This window comes from Ascaphus truei, chromosome 7 (assembly GCF_040206685.1).
Source record: "Ascaphus truei isolate aAscTru1 chromosome 7, aAscTru1.hap1, whole genome shotgun sequence".
Classification (NCBI taxonomy): domain Eukaryota; kingdom Metazoa; phylum Chordata; class Amphibia; order Anura; family Ascaphidae; genus Ascaphus; species Ascaphus truei.
This window is the reverse complement of record NC_134489.1, coordinates 15,012,056-15,032,497: the sequence shown is the minus strand read 5'-3', so window position 1 is coordinate 15,032,497 and position 20,442 is coordinate 15,012,056. Positions and strand designations below refer to the sequence as shown.

At 41.2% G+C, this 20,442-nt stretch overlaps 1 protein-coding gene across 1 annotated transcript in view; it reads left to right on the top strand.

Annotated features, from left to right (window-relative positions):
- Window positions 1-4,673, top strand: part of LOC142498729 (cytochrome P450 2F2-like) — a 32,855-nt gene extending 28,182 nt beyond the window's left edge. Inside the window, exon 11 of the mRNA XM_075607062.1 lies at window positions 1,386-4,673. The gene's annotated coding sequence lies outside the window, so the exon portion shown is untranslated. The remainder of the gene's footprint in view (window positions 1-1,385) is intronic.
- The last annotated feature ends 15,769 nt before the right edge of the window (window positions 4,674-20,442 follow it).

The following is a 20,442-nucleotide window of genomic DNA, read 5'->3' as shown; positions in this document are numbered from 1 at the left end:
GGAGGCATGTATTATGGACATAACATGCTTAGGTTGAGTAGGTGTCACAATGTGCTCACCACAAACAAGGCGGACCCGCGTTGCTGGTGGGAAATGGATATAATGCTACCCACAGCCACGAGGGCGCGTCTGGATTGGGGTTGGAGTTAGGAGAGTTGTCGTGGTCCGGGTGCCAAGGTCGGGGTTGGAGAAGAGCGGATGTTCGAGGAAAGTTGGGTTGGTACACAGAGCAAGGGTCAGGAATGCAAGGAAAGACAATGCAGGCAAGGATAGGTAAACACAATGCAACTGGTACTATGCTCAACCGATTTGCCAGTGCGGCAGCTGAGCATAAGTAGGAGAGGAGGTCCAATGAGGAACCTGCAGCATTGGGGTGTGTGTCTAGCAAGGGTTGTGGTAGGGCGAGTGCAGGTGCAAGGAGAACCTCTGAGAGTAGGGAGGTGGACCATAAGTGAGAGCGTGCGCCCGTGTGCGCGTCCGGATTGGCGTGGGCACGAGTGGTTACCAGGCGCGGCAGGAGGTGGAAGTGGAGGCCACGGAGGAGCCTGTGCTGATAGGGGTGATTGGGGAGCACACCGATGGCGGCATGGCTCCCTGAGCCTCACAGTAGGGTGGTTTCAGTCAGACCCATGTGATTGGGCTATGACAGGCATCTTTCCCAATCACCTGCTTGGTCCCTAAGATGCTCTTGTGACATCACTGCTAATCATCCTACATAGTTGCCTAGTTCTCAGTCAGCGCATTGAACTCCTACCCACCTGACTCCTCTCAACGCATTTTACAGATCAGTTGAAAGCCGCTTCCTTGGGATGAATGCATGGAGTCCATATGCATCTACAGTACATATACTCCTAATTTAAACCTATCATTACTGTCCAAATCACAGTTAAGTATTACATATAGATGTAGCAAGACTTTCGCTTTCCATGACCATGAGGAAAAATGAGGCTGAATGTGGCCCAGACGCGGCCACATGAGCAGTGAGTCTTGCTACCCTGAATGGATAACGTTGCAGGGGTCCATGTTTTTGAATGGGACCCTGCAGCATTAATCCTTCACTTGAGCTATACAGTAAATTGGGAGAAAATTCAGCTGCTTTACACCTTTCAGATGAGAAGCGCAATCTCGCTTTGGCCCGGGACATTTCAACAGTGGCGAGATAAAATAACCCCTATGGAGGTCTGGACCTCAGGAAGCAGGGGGTCCCCAGAGAGAAGTGTGCAGATGTATATTTAATGGAGACCGATTAGGGTTAAATTAAGTCACGGTTTTATTGTGTCTGTTCCTTTAACAAGGCTAAACATGGAAAATAAACAAAATAAGGGCCTACTCTGCTCTGGAGAATATCTAAACCTTTACTCCAGCCCTCTCTTACCCTCTCTCAGCCCTCTCTCACTGGGTTCCTACTGAGGAAGTGACGTATTGTCATGAAACGCGTAGGGAGGAGGAGCCTAGTACAGTGCACGTCATCCGTCACCTGCTGTGAACCTTGTGGAGTTGGGGAATACAACGGGCGCTGCGCTACTGACGTCATCAGTTGGCGCGTGACCTCGTGGACCCTATCCCCACTGTGTAGGATACAAGCTGCGGACGGCATCCTTAAGTGGCACGTTTGCCCTTACAAATTGTAAGTGTTACCATTGCTGCTTTTAATCATTGTTTAATAAAGTTTTATGCGGAGTACACTAGGCTGTCTTCATTTTTCTCCACATACGGCTGCTGCGGTGCATGCTGCCCCTGCAAAGACGCCGATCGGGGTGAAGAGAGCCATCTTGGGAACCACGTGGGGTCCGTGGACATCAGGGTGAAGAAGAAAAGAGCCTGGAACAGATTCTCTCCCCTGAATCAACAAGAGTCTATCTTGTAAGTAGGGATATTCTTCTCCTGGTTAGGGCATTAGAGTTTTTATACTGCGCAATGGTGTGTTTCTGTGTTTATTTGTAATTGCAGACATCATCTGGTAAACTACACCTGGAAGAAAATCTTCCTCATTACAAGTGTTGGTGTATCACTCCACCATCAGGACTGTCACTTCATCCAGGACTGTTTTTTTGTCATGGTACTGTGATCATCATCTTTTTTGCGCCGGGGACATTATCTTTGTATTTGTATTATAAATTATAAACTTATGTTTATTATTACAAATATTTTAAAATTCAACATAATTCAAACAAAATAATTAATGGCTAATTAAAATTAATTCATAGAAACCACCATTAGAAATGTAGCGGCATAAACATGACTGTTTCAACAAATTCAAATAATACAATAAAATAACCATAAGCAAAACTTAGAAAATCTTATTAAGCAATTCAAAATTATATTAAATTTAAAGAAAATCTTTGAAAAGCTTCTAGTGTAGGCAATGAAATCAGTCAATAGAAAAAAATGAAAATGGCAAAATAGCAAAATAGTAAATGAGATGGAGACAAGTTGTAATAAAAACAGGATAAAAGAAAATTATATTATTATATAAATTATTTATAATAATACTCTCACTTACAAATATAATCCCAGGAAAGAAGTCAATGTCTATAATTGAGCCGGTTGTGCGGAGGGTTTTGAGGTTGTAAATTGATGTAACCATATTTCCTCCACTCCAATTACAGTAGAGTCCAACTCGGGGCTCATAATTACCATAACTACTTTCGCTTTAGTGAGTATGTGCTGTTAGGGTAATGTCTCATTTGCATATCATTTGTTTATCTTTATCACTACTGGTTAGTATAGTTAATGCAATGCACGTTACAGTAGAAAACATGACTTAAAGTTACAGTATTGGGATGGTAAGTTAAGTAAATGTCAGGTTAAGTCTATTAACAGGGCTTTGTGGATCTTTTTGTTAGTCCTTTCTCTATGTTCCTGAAGTGTTCTTGAATCCTTGTGTAGCCACTTTACCCCCACCCCAAGAGAGATTTGGTCTGCTACTCTATATTTACTACGGTGTGGTGCGTACCTGTGAGGTAACGGGAGGGCTGTGTGCTCCGCGTGTGTGTGAGGAGAACAGGACAGGGTTTACAGGATACCTTATTCGTGGTTGCAGCGCCTCCAGTCAGCATGGATCCTCCGGATAGAAGGATGGCCCAGACTGACACCTTTCTTTAGCCCAAGACAGTGAATCACTCTGATAGATGTTTCCATGGTATTTTTTGCAATGTTCAGGATCTTACATAGCAGGTTCATATTGTGGTGAACATGGGGTTAATCAGGCCTTAATAAAGGTGTTATAGCCGGCTGATTAACCCAAACTCGCATTGGGAGTGAAGGGGTTAAATGTATATGCCCAACACTGATGTATTTGCCCCTGTCCCAACCTTCTTTGCCCCCGTTTGCAGGCTATTCCCTGCCTGCTGTAATAGAAATACATGCAAACTGTGCTATAAGGTTTTCAGGCACAAGATGGCATGGTGAGCGCTGAAGCCAGTGCTGACTGAAGAAGCGTGGCTGAGAATGGGAGCTTTGTTTGAAGTATAGGTATCCATTTTCAAGCAATCTACCCCGTAACCGCAAGTTCAATTGAATAAGTGGCTTGCGGTTAGATTTGAAGTGGTATTCCGATAAAATGTATCCGTACCTTGTTAGCTCGCGTAACTTGAATGGCTGCCACTCTATTGCCGTGGAAAGTCGGTCAATTGACGTGAGAAGTAGATGAACTTGGCTTCCCACTAGCAAGCCTTTCAATTAAGCAGGCTAACTCATGAACGGGGACAGCTAGCACCCTGATTTTTGGTGTTCAAGTCCCAGTAAATAAACCACTCACGCACATATAAAAATGAAAGTTGTGACACCACCAGTACATACCGTAAGTTTTAAAATGTACATGCAAGAACAGTTTTTTCTGTGAGCCCGGGAAAAATCCTTTGGCATGTAAATATGCCAGGGGTGAATGAGCTGAGGGTATTTTCCTTCCTACACTTCAAAGACCCCCTGTTCAGTGGGAGACTGTAAGTCTAGTGAAGGGCAGAGATGAAAAGCCTCAGAGATCCAAAGTGTGAAACTGGCCGGAATGTTGCTGAGTGCCAGATCCCGGTACTCAGCATGAGCCATTCACACCTTGGGGCCAAACCCCAGACTAAGGGTCGCCAGTAAAGGGGTGTACTCCAGGTATGCTAAGTCACATGGGTGTCAAGCTAACACATGCACGGTGCAAACAGGAAAGCCTTTTTGCCCGGTTTTGCAAACTACGGTCAAATCGGAGATTGGTGGGTTAAATGTTCCCAAGGGGGGGATTGGGCATGCATGTTATAGATAGGTCTGTGAACCCTATAAAACTGCCCATCGAGCTATCCCCTGGGTGATGTATGACGTAACCAAGCTTTGCACAGGATTCTGTTCGCGTACAGCGGTAGAGGTTCCAGGACGCAAGGGGTTAATAACAACGCAGCCAAGGATTTACCCCAAACTCCGGAATTCGTTAGCCCTGGTGACTCCCAAATGAATACCTATGAACTACTATGAACTTTTTTCATTTGGATGAGATATTAGACCGGTAACTTGCGATCTAGCCAAACGGACTTGAAATCAGAGACTGCATTTCTTGCGCTTTCTTGCAAAGGAAAATTTATTTTGTTTCCACCTCCCAGTAAGTGTTGCATTAACTGTTATCTGAAGCTGTCGTGTGTTTGTCTATCAAGGAAATAAATGACAAATTATTTTTCCTCCTTGTCGTGTTCAATTGAGAATCCCAAAAATATTAAAAGTGTTGATAACTTCTGGTCCACCATGACACATATCTTTCCTTGCTTCCCCTAAGAAGGTTACTTCAAGGCTTGAGGCCCATCCAAGTTTCTTCCGTCATGGTGCTCCTCCTGAGTCCCTTTGTGGGACATGGGAAGTTGTTGTTCACTCCACAGAAGGAGGAAATAGACACACCCACTTTTGGGAAAGTGCCAGTATTTATACCCTTGAGTTGTGCTTGTAACCCTGCCCTATAACAGAGCAGGTCTGGATACTGACAGGCCATCACATCCAGCATGTGACCCAACCAGTATCCACCCTTCAGGCTGACACTTTCTGGCTGTTGCCAGGCCCACCCTTGGATACAGTATATCAAATGTATCTAAGGCAGCAATAGCACACAAGGCCATTCTTAAGGAATTAAACCATTCACTGCCCTCACCTAAAATAACTTACACTGGTAGGACCCAGGAAATAAGCAGCAGCTGGAGTCTAGGCTACACTTTTTTAACCACTCTGGTAGTGCGACTGACATACAGTTTGCCACACAGACATTGATGCAGTGCTGTTACAAGTCATAAGAGATTTCATTTCAAATACTTCCCATATAAACTTATTGTTTGTTTTATATTTTGAGGATTCACATTTACAGTCATTGCCAGTAAAAAAAAACCTTTGACTCTATTTTGAAACCAACAGTTATTTACTTCTTCATCTCTTAAAAAGCTTGGCCCGAATTAGCTTTTCAGATTTGGAGATTTCTTTTTAAGACAACTGTAGGAAGATCCAATAACAATTTCTTCAGAATTGGATCTTTGCCAATAAATTGAATAAAATATTTTTGCTTTCTCGTGCCTTTGAATTATAATGTCTAATAAAAGGGTAAGATATCATCTTTTAAAGAATTGTCATTGCACCAGTCTAGGTCTTTTGTCTTATTAAATGCTTCATCTACTGTGCCATAATCATATTTTCCCTCTAGAAATGTCAATTTTTATATGAGATTGTTCTCGACAGTTTAATTTACTGAGAACAATTCCTCTTAAGACATCTAAACTGTCCAATAGAGATGTTGGTTTATATACAGGTTTCAAATCGGTCTTTCATTTTACAATTTTTAATAAATAATCTTTAAGCTAAAAAAAGTTATGGCTTCTTTATTACACTTGTATGTCAAAAAAGGTCTGGTGAGGTTTAGGGAGCACTGCATATGTGAAGAAGAGACATGCAGGCCGCCAACAGAAATCGTGGGGACCGGGACAAACATTTTAAGCTGCGCCCCACCCAGCCTACCATTTCCCACCTCACGAGCCCCCTATCTTTCTCCCCCCTTCCCATGTATTTCTCTCCCTTCTGTCTCACCCCATCTCACTCTCCCGCCTCACATGTATTTCTCTCCTCTGCTTCTCACTAGGCTGCGGCCCCGCTGCCACTGAGCGCGCGTATGCTTGGAAAGCGAGAAAGCAAGAAAGCGAGAGAGAGAGAGAGAGCGAGAGAGAGATCTTACTGGGAATGTGTGTGTGTAATATATACATATACACATATACACAGTATATATACACAGTATACACACAGTACATATATATATATATATATATACACAGACAGTATATATACACACATATACACACAGTATATATACACACATATACACACAGTATATACAATACACACACATATACACACAGTATATATAAACAAACATATACACACAGTAAATATACACACACATATACACACAGTATATATACACACACATATACACACAGTATATATACACACACATATACACACAGTATATATACACACAGTATATATACACACATATACACACAGTATATATACACACAGTATATATACACACACTATATATACACACATATACACACAGTATATATACACATACTGTACACACAGTATATATACACATACTATACACACAGTATATATACACACACATACTGTACACACAGTATATATACTGTGAAAAGTGTGAATAAAGAAACCACATCTGAGGATTATTGCAGAATAACAAATGAGTTTATTTTGTGAACATGTGCACACATAGAAGGAAGTTTCAAAATATAACTTCCCCAACAACATATTGGCCTACAAGCCATATTTATACCAAAATACTAAGCCTGCGCCCCCTCTATGAGGTTGCGTGAGCGTCATTACATAAGCATATAAGATAAACAAAATATGAATATGAACATTGAGTTAATAACATAACTGTAAGATTCATACTATTATTCAAGCCAGTGACCTTTTCTCTATATATGTGATTTCTGGGAAAGGGTGTATTTGACCATGAGGGCCTCCCTCTGGCTGTGAGAAGTGTCTGTTATCTCTGTTTAGTTTTCATAACAGTGGCGCATTTCTCCCCTCTCCAAGGTCTTGTGGTTAGCTGAAAATTATTACCAATTACATGGTCATTAATTCGTTCCTTTGGACTACTGATAGTCATAAGTCATCCCATAAGTGTCTCATAGGGAGATAATTTATACCTAGGAATAAATTCTTGTATCAATGTGTTTACTCCTGTCTTAGCATCCGCATATAGACAGAGGTATTCCCTATTAATGTTCCTCAAATTAAAACTAAGTAGCCAATGGGAACCTGACTTTGCTACAATCTAAGTTCATAAGACTTGATGCCCCAGCCATTGCCAAACTAATTGTTTCCATAGTTGATTCTATCCTGTCTGCAGGCCATATCCCTAAGACCTGGAAAACTGCCAGAGTTGTCCCAATATTCAAAAGTGGGGACAAAAAACACTGTCTCAAACTACAGGCCAATCTCTCTTATCCCAATACAATCCACAGTCATGGAAAAAATATTCACTCCCAATTAAGCAATTATTTTACCAATACAAACTTCCCTAGCCAATTCCAATCTGGCTTTTACCCAAACACTCCACTGTAACTATTCTGCTAGAAATTTGAAATGCCTTGTATATAATGAATACCTTGTTCACTTATGTAACTGCTTTTGCAACTATGTATCCCCTGTATTTAACCCTATGCACAAGACACACCCACAAATGAGAGGCGACTCCCAATTCACCACTTCCTGGCAAACCATTCTAGATTACACAGCAATTTTGACAATAACTTCTGCTTATGGACACCTTTGGGAAAAAAAATGATTTAAAGTATCACATATTCAGTTAATAGACAAATAATTTTGTATAAGACTTCACACTAATGTCTTGCAATATATAATCTCTTTGCACAGTGCTGAGTACACGGTCAGCTTTATATTTTTAAAGACACTCCGCATTTGACTAAAAAAAAAAAAAATTTCAAAGCTTATTCCCGGGCAAAAAGCCAATTGTTTCTAGGCGTTTCGCCAAATGACCCTGAACAGATAAGATAACGGCACAACGGCTTCTTCATAAACTAAATAATAATTATTGGCTTGGAACTTTTCTTAAATTAGATAAATGGAGCTCTATCCAGAGCCCTAAGAACGACATTTTTTATGGACTCTCAAAAATTAAATAATGGGACTTTTATATAGATGAGGTTATATCACTTCTTAACACAAAAATAGCTCCCACCCGCTCATGCTATCTCCCTCCACTCGTTCCTTTTAATGCCTTCTGTTTGAACTCTCATCATTTCACAGACTTCCTTCACTACAAATTTATGCTATTCTGTTTCAATTCTGCCCTTTCTCAAGCTACTGATGCAGCGGCCATTATTCGAACGGCTCACGATATAATCCCCTAATTCTCCGCGGTTTTGGCGCGTTATTTTTCTGAACTGACCACGGCGCATTAGCTTCCCAAAGCAGGGACCCCTGCTGTGTGAATGCTACCGGCATCTGCCTTTGTGTAATAGACGCGCAGAAAGAGAGTTTGAATCAGTCCCTCTAACTGCGCACCTCTCACAGGCGATCGCGGGGGGTTTATTAAAATTCTAAAAATACAGTTTTGTAGAAGGGGGTCTCCTGAGCTGAACAAAGTTTATTTCAGCCTTGGAGACCCCCTACTTCCCGAGTTACAGGCCCAGTTATGGGGTGCCTGTATCCCCGCCATGTTAAAATTGTGGGTCACGTGACCGCGGGACTAGAGGGATACGGGCACCCCATAACTGGGCCTGTAACTCGGGAAATAGGGGGTCTCCAAGGCTGAAATAAACTTTGTTCAGCTCAGGAGACCCCCTGCTCACGCACACAATAAATAAAAATGTAAGCAGCTTCATTACCTTAGCAATGCTCGCTAAGGTAATGAAGGGGTTAAGGCACAGGTGCCAACCCTGTGTGTGAAAAACCTAAAACATGGCCTACACAGTACAGTACATTTAAATAAATCACCCCCCTCCCCGTACCACCAAACACACATACTGTACAGTACATTACATTAATGGGCCAAATAACTATTATCCAGATATGGATAATAGATTATTTGGCCCATTATTAAACACATTAACTACAGTAGCATACCAGTAATAAAATAAATGCAGTTCTACTGTACTTACTACCACCGCAATACAGTACTAGTACATTCTGACACATACAACACTACAGTACTGTATGCAAACCAAGCAATGCTCTAAATAAAATAAAATAAATAAATTACCATAAATCAATCCATTCACAAATCGATAACAATACATTCCAAATCAATTACTGTACACAATTCACTATTAAAATCCTAGAAACAAAACAAGGAATCAGAAATAAATTACCATCAATCAACTAAATCTAACCAACAATAAGCCACTATTAAAAAGCAAGCCCCCCCCTGAAATAAACCATAGCAAACACATTTGCACCAAGCTGCAAAATACAGTTAAAAATGCATTAAAAAAAGCAAGTAAACATGAGCAATACAAGCTTTTATTTGCTCTGTATTATGTATATCCATAGGGACATACATAAATACAGAGGCAATAAATGGACATAAAAAAAAATCAATCACATTAAAAAAAAAAAAATCAAAACCTGTAAAAGCTAAATAAAATACATTTCTTTGGTAAACTTACAATTACTTGTCCCACTCAACCACTCCCGTTGATACTGCTTACTCTCGAACCAATCCACGCACAGGAACCCATAAAATAATAAACTATAAAATAATAAACCATAAAAAAATAAACCATAACAATCCAGGGGTCTGTGAATTCTATTTGTAATCCATTCCGTCTGTGGAGTCTTCATCTGTATTCTTTATCCGCTCTTCTTCTGTTCCTGCATCCACACCCCGGCCTTCTTCTTTGAGGGGAAGTCCTCCCTCCACGCCGTCTGGCTCTAAAATGAGACGACATAGGCTTTTAAAGGCATTTTCGTCATATGGTTCACACGGCCCAAATTGGGCCGTGAAAACCATGTGCTTTGGCCGATAAAAACAAAATGATGACGTCATTTAAAGGCAATCAGAATGGCTGTGCTTCAATTGCCTTTAAGATGACATCATGAAAAGAAAGATGGCCGGCCTCACATGGTACGGTAACCAATCAGAGCGTGGGAACTCCATTCCAACTCTGATTGGCTCTAGTTGACCATGTGACAGAGGCTTGGGGGAGAACGGATGTGACGTCATTGAAAGCCTGTCACATGGTACTAGAGCCAATCAGAGTTGGGATGTATTTCCCACGTTCTGATTGGCTACCATACCATGTGAGGCCCACCATCTTTCTTTTCATGACGTCATCTTAAAGGCAATTAAATCTCACCTCAGGACTTTGCTGACTATTTTAAGGAAGAGGTTGAATCCATACATCAGAACATACCCTCTGTTTCCTCCTATCCTGCACCGCTTATTAACTCTCTTCCTGCTTTCCTTAACTCTTTTTCCACTGTCATAGAGGAGAATGTGACCCCATCACTGTTGATCTCCTCTTCTCCCTCTACTCTGATACCTTTCCATTCTCCTTCAAACAGCCAACTGTTATACCATGATTCAAAAATAGCAAGCTGGACCCAACTGTCTTTCTAACTACTGACTTGTCTTCTATTCTCTTGCTTGCTCCATTTTCTCAACACCAACTCTCCTTAACCCTGTACAATCTGACTTCTGCACTGCTCCCTCCACAGATACAATTCTCACTAAAATAACTGATGACCTATATACTGCCAAAGACAGAGGTCATTACACTCTGCTCATATTACTCAACCTCTCTGAAGCATTTGCCTCTGTGGACCACACTATTCTCTTTCCTCTGTACACACTCTCTCTAGGTGACCTAATAACATATTTTGGGTGTAAATATCACCTCTATGCTGACGACACACACATTTACTTTTCAACCCCTGACCTTACACCTGCTGTAACAACCAAAGTTTCTGAATGTCTTTCTGTTATCTCATCCTGGACGGCCCTCCTTCGCCTTAAACTTAACATGGCAAAAACAGAGTTCCTTATACTTTCTCCCAAACCTGGCCCTACTATCTCCTTCCACATTACTCTTGAAGTACAATATTTCATCCAGTAGCCCAAGCACGCTGCTTAGGGGTCACACTCAACTCCTCTCTCATATTCTCCTCTCTCATTCAAAACATTTCTATAACCTGTCGCTTTTTCCTCCACAATATCACAAAAATACACCTGTTCCTCTGTTGCTCAACTGTTAAAACTCTGATTCAGGCCCTCATTCTCTCTCATCTTGATTACTGTAATCCCCTCCTATCCTGCCTTCCTGCCTCTCAACTGTCTTCCCTACTATCTATCCTAAACACTGCTGCCAGAATCACTCTACTCTTTAAACTCTGATGCTGTGTCTCCCCTCCTAAAATTCGTCTATTGGCTTCTAATCAAATCCTACTGTCTCTGTATGCTCTCCCTACCTACCAATTAGATTGTAAGCTCCTCAGTGCAGGGACTTCTCTTCCTTAATGTTACTTTTATGTCTGGATCACTAATTCCATGACCTATTACCTTTACCATTTGATACCTATATGATTACGACGTGCACCACTCCTGTGAAGCGCTATGCACACTAATGGCGTTATATACATAAAGACATACAATACAATATATAATTCAAACAATGATTGTGAGCTTTTACCAACATTTTTAAACAAAAAATATTCCCGAACATATCCTAATCCTATAGAAATAAAATTGAAATGTGTTTTTACTGGTTACACACAATACAGAACACACAATACAAAAACTTCTCTCATACACAGCCAAACAACATCACAAAAATAACGAACAAATAAAAGAAAAACATTTCTCACCTATTTACAAAACAATTTCATCCTGCAACTAAATTATTAAAAGTTCCCTTATTTTTCTTTATTCTCATAAATAACCTGAATTTAAAACTACTTTGATGCTCCGGAGCTTTTGAGTTAACTTTCTTATCTTTTGTACATTCCTTGAGCTGGAGAAAAAGGTGGGGGCACGATCTGTGCTGCTGTTGTTCGGATTCTCTTTCTTGCAGACATTGGAGCAGAAAGAAAAAAGAATACTGTTTCTCCTGGTTTTAAAAACCTTATCCGCCTGGCCAAAACAAATAAACCATTTAAACTATCACCAGTGACAGAGCTGAATATATGCCATTTCTTTCCCGCATTCTTTAATCCTTCTATACTTGATGTACAGTAGCGACATTGCTTATTGAAGCAAAAGCCGCCGGCTCCATGCGGCTGGGAAGCGGGTAGCCGCGGCGCGTGGCGGCGCACTGTGACGTCACAGTAACATGCGCGCCCGGCTTCCCCGTCTTCCCCGGCTTCCCCTGGCTTCCCCGACACCCCTGGAGATCAAATGAAGGTAAGCGGGTGTGCGGGGAAGCAGAGGGGCAGAGCAGGAGCCGGGTACGGGGTCGGGAAGGGATTTAAATTGCGCGCGAAGTGGAGGGGGGGTGCGTGGGGGAAACGCGGCGGCGCGCGGTTGTTACTGGCGGCAGCTGGGGTAGATCTCGGCGTGCCGTCGTGATTTAGTGCAATAAACAATGTCGGTGCTGTACACCTTTTAAAACCTTTTAAAAATTTAGACTTCATTGTGAGCAAATAATATTCGTGTTTTTGTAAGTACTTGCAAGTTCTTGGATGGTGATTTGTGTACACGTGATAATTAGCATGGTTTATCTTTCACACAGGTAATCATTCAGGAAAAAATCATTAGGGTATCAAATCCATCTGGCAACTCTCCATTAAGGGCACAACAATTTTACTTGCCAGCACCGAAACTTGAGTTTATATCAGGAAATGATTTATAACCACTTATTGCTTGTGGGGAAATGGAAGGAAAAGCTGATACGTGCACACCTGATTTCTACTGCTTCCGTCAGCCGGTCATGCCATGCACGACTCTAGCCACAAAAACCTCATAAAATTCAAAGATTTATACTGCCACAGACACAGGGATTACTGAAAGTTAGAAGGTTCCACTATGAGCCCTTGCGTTCGCATTCTTACGAATAAGAAAACCGGTGCGGCTGCCCATAGGTTCACGCTTCTTTCCATAGTAATTTATTGCAAACAAACTTTTTTCCTTGGGGTGGCGTGTTTTTCACTGGAACTTGCATGTGTTTTTTTTTTCCACTTGAACTTGCAAGTATATATATATTTTTCCCTTGGGCAACAAAATATATTTATATTGTCTCTTTTTGTTCTCTGTATCCATTCTTTAATATTTTTGTCTGCAGACACAACCTCTAACGGCAAATTTTGAGAACTTTGGTCCCCCATAATTCTCCTGCTACAGTAACCAGCACAAGCTGATTGCGTACAACTCCTGTTACAATAACCAAATTTAATTGATAATGTACAATTCTCCTGATACAATAACCAAATTTAATTAATCATGTACAATTCATTTGGTATGTTATTGATAAAACAGAGTAAACATACAATCAAGGAGAAGTCATGATAATCTTAAAAACAATCCCTTAAGCATACAAACACTCACCTTCATCAACAAAACACCAAAACTTTTAACGGGACTCTCACCTTAGTCCCTAACAAAACATTACAACTCTTACACTTTAAAATGGATACAGGAGCAGAGATTAATAAACTCATTTGAAACTGCTAGGTAACCCGTCAACCCAGATTGAGACAGTCCTCCAAAACACATCTCCCTACACATCCCTCAAAACAATTTTTAAACTCAGGTTTTCCTCAAAAAGGTGCCTTTTACCTTGATTCTTATGAGCGCTCAGGTTTGAGTGACCGAGGAGTGTTTTTTTCAGGTGCTCAGCTTCTGGTATATTTGGGTTCCTATTCGGAGCTCCATCTGTAAAAAGCGTGAATAAAGAAACACATCTGAGGATTATTGCAGAATAACAAATGAGTTTATTTTGTGAATATGTGCACACATAGAAGGAAGTTTCAAAATAAAACTTCCCCAACGACATATTGGCCTACAAGCCATATTTATACCAAAATACTAAGTCCACGCCCCCTCAATGAGGTTGCGTGTGCATCATTACATAAGCGTATAAGATAAACAAAATATGAATATGAACATTGAGTTAATAACATACAGTAACTGTAAGATTCATACTATTATTCAAGCCAGTGACCTTTTCTCTATATACGTAATTTCTGGGAAAGGGTGTATTTGACCATGAGGCCCTCCCTCTGACTGCGAGAAGTGTCTGTAATCTCTGTTTTAGTTTTCATAACAGTGGCGCATTTCTGCCCTCTCTAAGGTCTTGTGGTTAGCTGAAAAGCTTATTATCACTTAAAACTTAAGAGCAGAAAGAAAAAACTAGTCCCTTTCATACAGTACTTCCATTCTCATTCCACATTCATGCAGACAATAAACAAAATGGATGACAATATCAGGCACCTAAGATGGATGCTGACTTAAAATGGCTGCTCAGATCCCAGTGCTGTTAACGTCAGACACCCCCCCATAATGTACTTTTTTCTCAACTTTGTCAATACACACAGACTGTACACACAGTATATATACACATACTGTACACACAGTATATATACACATACAGTATGTATACACATACAGTATATATATACATACATACACAAACATATATATAGCGGGTGTACTCCTAGGATACTATGACTACTGGTACTGCTGTCACTTGTGAGGCTAACAAGAGGCCTAAGCCTCCGCCACTGGGAGCCTGGGGTGTACTTACACTCGGTGCAGCGCCTCCACTGATGAGGGATCCCAACGTGGTGGGAGTGTGCCCTCACCAGAACAACCCTACAGTAAATACACACATGGCTGTATGAAACAGTATTTACTGAGCATATACTTTCGCTTAAGCAAACTTATCAATGCATAACATTGTCACATCAAACGCATCAGGATATTACCCCGCATATCAATCTTGGCAATACATCACATGTCATTCATTGCATCACCCTTGTGTCCTTGGTGTACCAATGTGCCAGGGCACTTAACCTCTGAGTGTCCACCAGCTATAGAGTTAATGTGAATGTGGGGATAGCTCTTCCCTGTGTTGGGGCCTGTTGGTGCACTTAAGATACTACCTTCCTGGTTATTGTCCTAACCAGGATAATCCTTGATCGATCAACCGATCCGCAACGTGATCCCACGATGAGCTATGCTGCTCTCTGCAGAACTGGATACACACGCTGACTCCCCAGGGGAGGAATCCCCAGCCGGAGGATCCCTTGTCCAGTAGTCTCTGCTATGGAGTCAGATCCTCTTTCAGCTACACGCTGTACTGACAGTCAGAACCTGTCTTGCCTCATCTATCTCTATGAGCAAGTGAAGGAGTCCCTGTCTTAAGGCAGTTCCCTACACCAAACAGTCACTTATCTACAGTGTCTCAGGGGACTAACTGGGCCCTGGGGGTATACCGCTGGCCTATCCCCTGGAGCACTGCTCTGTGGGCCTAACCTGCTCCTTCAGGTTCCTGGTCTTGAGTCTTCACTTCCTGTCCCAGCAGGAAGTAGTCTTTCCTTCCTTAGAAGCAGTCCAGCCATCCCATTGGCTCTCGTGTGTCACCAGGCAGCTTCCTCCCTGATCATCATGGGGGCGAGAACTACCGGCAATTCTATTTGGCTACATATACACACACACACACACACACACACACACACACACACACACACACACACACACACACACACACACACACACACACACACACACACACACACACACACACACACACACACACACACATATCAAATAGATTTTAAAAAAAACTCCCCATACATATAAAAGTTCCCCCAAGCACCCCAATACATATAAAATTTCCCCCAAGCCCCCCAATACATATAAAATTTCCCCCAAGCCCCTCAATACATATAAAAATTCCCCCAAGCTCCCCAATACATATTAAAAAAAAGACTTACCTTGTAGATGATCATGCCGGGTGCAGTAGATGCCGGTAGGGGTGGGAGGGGGGAGTGAGGAGCCGGCTGCATGAGGCTGTGGAGGGCCGCTGCTGCAGGGAGTGGCCTGGTGCTGCAGGGGGGGGGCATGTTGCAGGGGGTGGCACGGTCCTGCAGGGTAGGTGGGGGGGCAATGCTGGAGCCTGCTGGGGGTGGCCCAATGCTGCAGGGGGGGGGATGCCCAGGGGGTATCCCGGTGGTGGGGGCGATGCTGCAGGGGGGGCGATGTGCAGTGGGGTGTCTGGCGGCAGGCACCTGTCCCACGAGGCTGCTCCTGCACCCTCCGAGCCTCCCTCTCATGCTGGCGCCCCGGAAGCTTACCCAGCAGCTGACTTCCGGCGCTGCCAATAGGGACACCCGGCACTTTTTTTTTTTTTTTAAGTTTCGTTTAACTGACGCACGGCCGGGCAGGGGGCACGGGCGGCTGGGCCCGCCTGACTCACGGGGCCCAGGACGCCAGTATCCTTTGTCCCCCCTCTTGGCGGCCCTGGAGACATGGTAGGCTCTGTACATACAAAGAAGAGACCTATGAGGTCTTCAAAGCTCTACAGACGTGAAGAAGAGGCCTGTGAGGCTTGGATAGCTTTGTACATCTGAAAAAGCAACTTGTGATGTATAAGGTATCACCTCTGCACCGATGGCTTTTTTAAAGCATTGAAGACAAAGATCAATGTAATGTGGCACACTTAAACAAATTGTTGAAAGGAGAAACATGTACAATGTATATATTGCAGGGATCTATAAAGGAAGCAGGTCCTTTCATTCTAAACACGTTATAAAAGTAATCACTAAAGATCATGCACATCGCAGACTAATATCTCTCATTTTGTTACTTTCACGATACATACAGTATGAGAAAAAAATAATGCAACATAAGAATCGCACTATTCAAAAAAAGAAGAAGAATTAGAACAAGTGATGCAGGTCAGTCTTCCTAACTATGTTCAATATGAATCCTTTGTTATATGATCGTTCAGTGGTTGACCAACAAAAAGGAAAAAAGTTTTATGTCAAAGATGTGACACTTCATCAGCAAGACGCAGGAGTCATACCTTTTAACCTCAACATCAACATTTCTCTTTATCATTTTTCTTTTTTGTGAAGTGTGATTCTTCTTTTTTTTCCCTTTGGACTATGAAATTAATTAATAAATCAAACTGAAAGATGCTAGACTGATGCGGACATGATCGTTTGCGGTTTTTATGAAAGTATCACACACACATAAATATCCATCTACAAAAACTACATTGCAGCATTAATTCTAATTAATCCCTATTATTACACATTGGTTGATGCATTGTGTTTTCAGCTTCATACAGTATCTGCTTAATCCCATAAAACACCCCCCAAAACCACCTCCCCCGTTGCCATTAACACAGTTAAATAGATATCACTGTGAAAATATATTTGCTTATCTTTATTAGAGGCAGTGGAGAGTTAATATGATAAAGGGGAGTACTGAGCATTAATGCTACAGTGTACAGTCATTGCAGGGATTCTTGACTATGTGTAAACAGGTAGCGTAGCTTCAAAGGATAAACGTGTTTTTCCTCCTGTGGCTTAAAATTTTAATTAAGTAATGATGATAAGCGCTGGCATTATCAATTCGATACGCATGGGATAGACTGCAGGGAATCAACATCGAATTAAATTAACTCTGTGTTTTTTTAACAGTAGTAAAAATTCTCAGGCTTTTCTGCTGTGCAACCAGTAGTCAAACTGTACCAGTACTTTGAAATATTTTCACACCCAGAGTACCGCTACTCTTTTTTTCCACACCCAGAGTACCTATACTTGGTTAATTCCAAACATTAAAGCCCGCTTTCTTTTTTTTGAAAATATGGGATTTATGCAACTACACTGCATTGTCCCTTCCACATTATCTTTTAATCTAATGATGCTGCCATCATTCGCCAAACAGCACAAAACAAAGGGAAAGATTCTGGATAAGCAATTTACAAACATCTTATAACAAAAGAGGCTAGGTAAGGCATGTGGTTACTTTTAAAAGTTATTATTGAAAAATACCTATACTTAACCGATTTGTTTAAAAATGGCGTCACCTACATCGAAAGGTGCAATCCCATGAAGCCAGCCAGAAAACACAGTATTGTAAAGAAAAAGAAAGTAAATAAATCTAACAATGCTACAGTATATGAAAAATATGACTGTTTTGGAATAAAATAAGTTACACATTGAATTTCTTTGGGGCCTCTGACGGGGGAATGCTTATCAAATGTTTTCTTAATTTTATTCCACACTATCCTTATCAGAAAGCTTATAAAGATATGAGGAGAGGTAGGGAGGCTTTTCCTGTGTAAACTCTTGCTGAGCACACATGGACATAACATAGGATGAATAATACAAATATTGGTCTCTTTCTTATTTCCTATTGTTTGCTCTCCTGGTTTTATCAAGTGGTAAATTGTCACCAATTCTTAGATATAAAGGAAAACATTTGTTATTAAGGTTTTTAAGGTGGAAATCCTACAAAAAGAACTGTTTACTATGCAGACTAAAAAGGTCTCATCAGAAAAAATGTCTTGTCGTAATCTTCTCCCCTCCACCTCGGTGCTGACGGGAACAGCGCAGAGGATAAGGTTCAAGGAAAGAATTTAATCAACAGAAAGGGGAGAGGGATAAAAGAGCAGTCAACTAAGGTGGCCAACAGAATATTGATGACTTCCCACCCAAACCCATAATAAGAAAGCAAACTAGAAAAAATATTTAGTCGGGGGAAAAGGGGGGAATTATGAAACGTATGCTATAAAATAATAATAGTGGTGGGAAAAGGATCATACCAGTATGTAGTTATTTATTGATTTTGTACTGTATTTATACTTCAGGTTATCAATCATCATAGCAAACAGCTTGTCCAATAGGTCAGTTTTATCCTTTGCAGCCACTTGTCCAGTCATCACCCCTGCACGCATTATAATACATCATTCACTCAGAATATCAGAACAGACAAAATGTCTGCGATGGTCAAAATGGTGACTTATGATCCTTTCCTTGTGGCTGACACACGCCCCTGGGTGACCCCCTCCTTTCGGTGTAGGTGCAACACACTTCTGGATCAAAGTTTTGATGCACATGACACATACATAGAGAGTGATGAGTACTGCCAAAACACATACAAGAGCTTTCACAAGCCACGCTTCCAGGAAAGCAATCCTCCCATCAAGGCCCAATTGTACATATACATCCTAAAATTTCTAACTTAAACACGCTCTAAAAATAAAAATATTGAGTCTTTGAAAAAAGAAAAGTGAAAATGTCATTGGTCTTTGGTGGAGCTGGAATGAGCTTTACGTGCTTTGGGTCCAGGAAAAGAACTCTGCCACTTTAATTGCTGTATTGGTGGTTAGTATGGGCCTTTTCATCTGGGATGAAGAACATTCTTGCGTAGGAAATATTTGACTATTAACATCGTCTCGAGAAGGTGCACTTTCAACTTTGTCTAGAGAGACTCAAAAAATGTATTAGTTGCATACAATACTTACTAATTGTTTTATTACCAATAACATGGTCCTTAATTCGTTCCTTTGGACTACTGATAGTCATAAGTCATCCCATAAGTGTCTCATAGGGAGATAATTTATACCTAGGAATAAATTCTTGTATCAATGTGTTTACTCCTGTCTTAGCATCCGCATATAGACAGAGGTATTCCCTATTAATGTTCCTCAAATTAAAACTAAGTAGCCAATGGGAACCTGACTTTGCTACAATCTAAGTTCATAAGACTTGATGCCCCAGCCATTGCCAAACTAATTGTTTCCATAGTTGATTCTATCCTGTCTGCAGGCCATGTCCCTGGAAAACTGCCAGAGTTGTCCCAATCTTCAAAAGTGGGGACAAAAAACACTGTCTCAAACTACAGGCCAATCTCTTTTCTCCCAATACTATCTACAGTCATGGAAAAAATATTCACTCCCAATTAAGCAATTATTTTACCAATACAAACTTCCCTAGCCAATTCCAATCTGACTTTTACCCAAACACTCCACTGCAACTATTCTGCTAGAAATTTGAAATGCCTTGTATATAATGAATACCTTGTTCACTTATGTAACTGCTTTTGCAACTATGTATCCCCTGTATTTAACCCTATGCACAAGAAACACCCACAAATGAGAGGCGACTCCCAATTCACCACTTCCTGGCAAACCATTCTAGATTACACAGCAATTTTGACAATAACTTCTGCTTATGGACACCTTTGGAAAAAAATAAATGATTTAAAGTATCACATATTCAGTTAATAAACAAATGATTTTGTATAAGACTTCACACTAATTTCTTGTAATATAATCTATTTGCACAGTGCCGAGTACACGGTCAGCTTTATATTTTTAAAGACACTCCGCATTTGACTAAAAAAAAAAAATGTTCAAAGCTTGTTCCCGGGCAAAAAGCCAACTTGTTTCTAGGCGTTTCGCCAAATGACCCTGAACAGATAAGATAACGGCA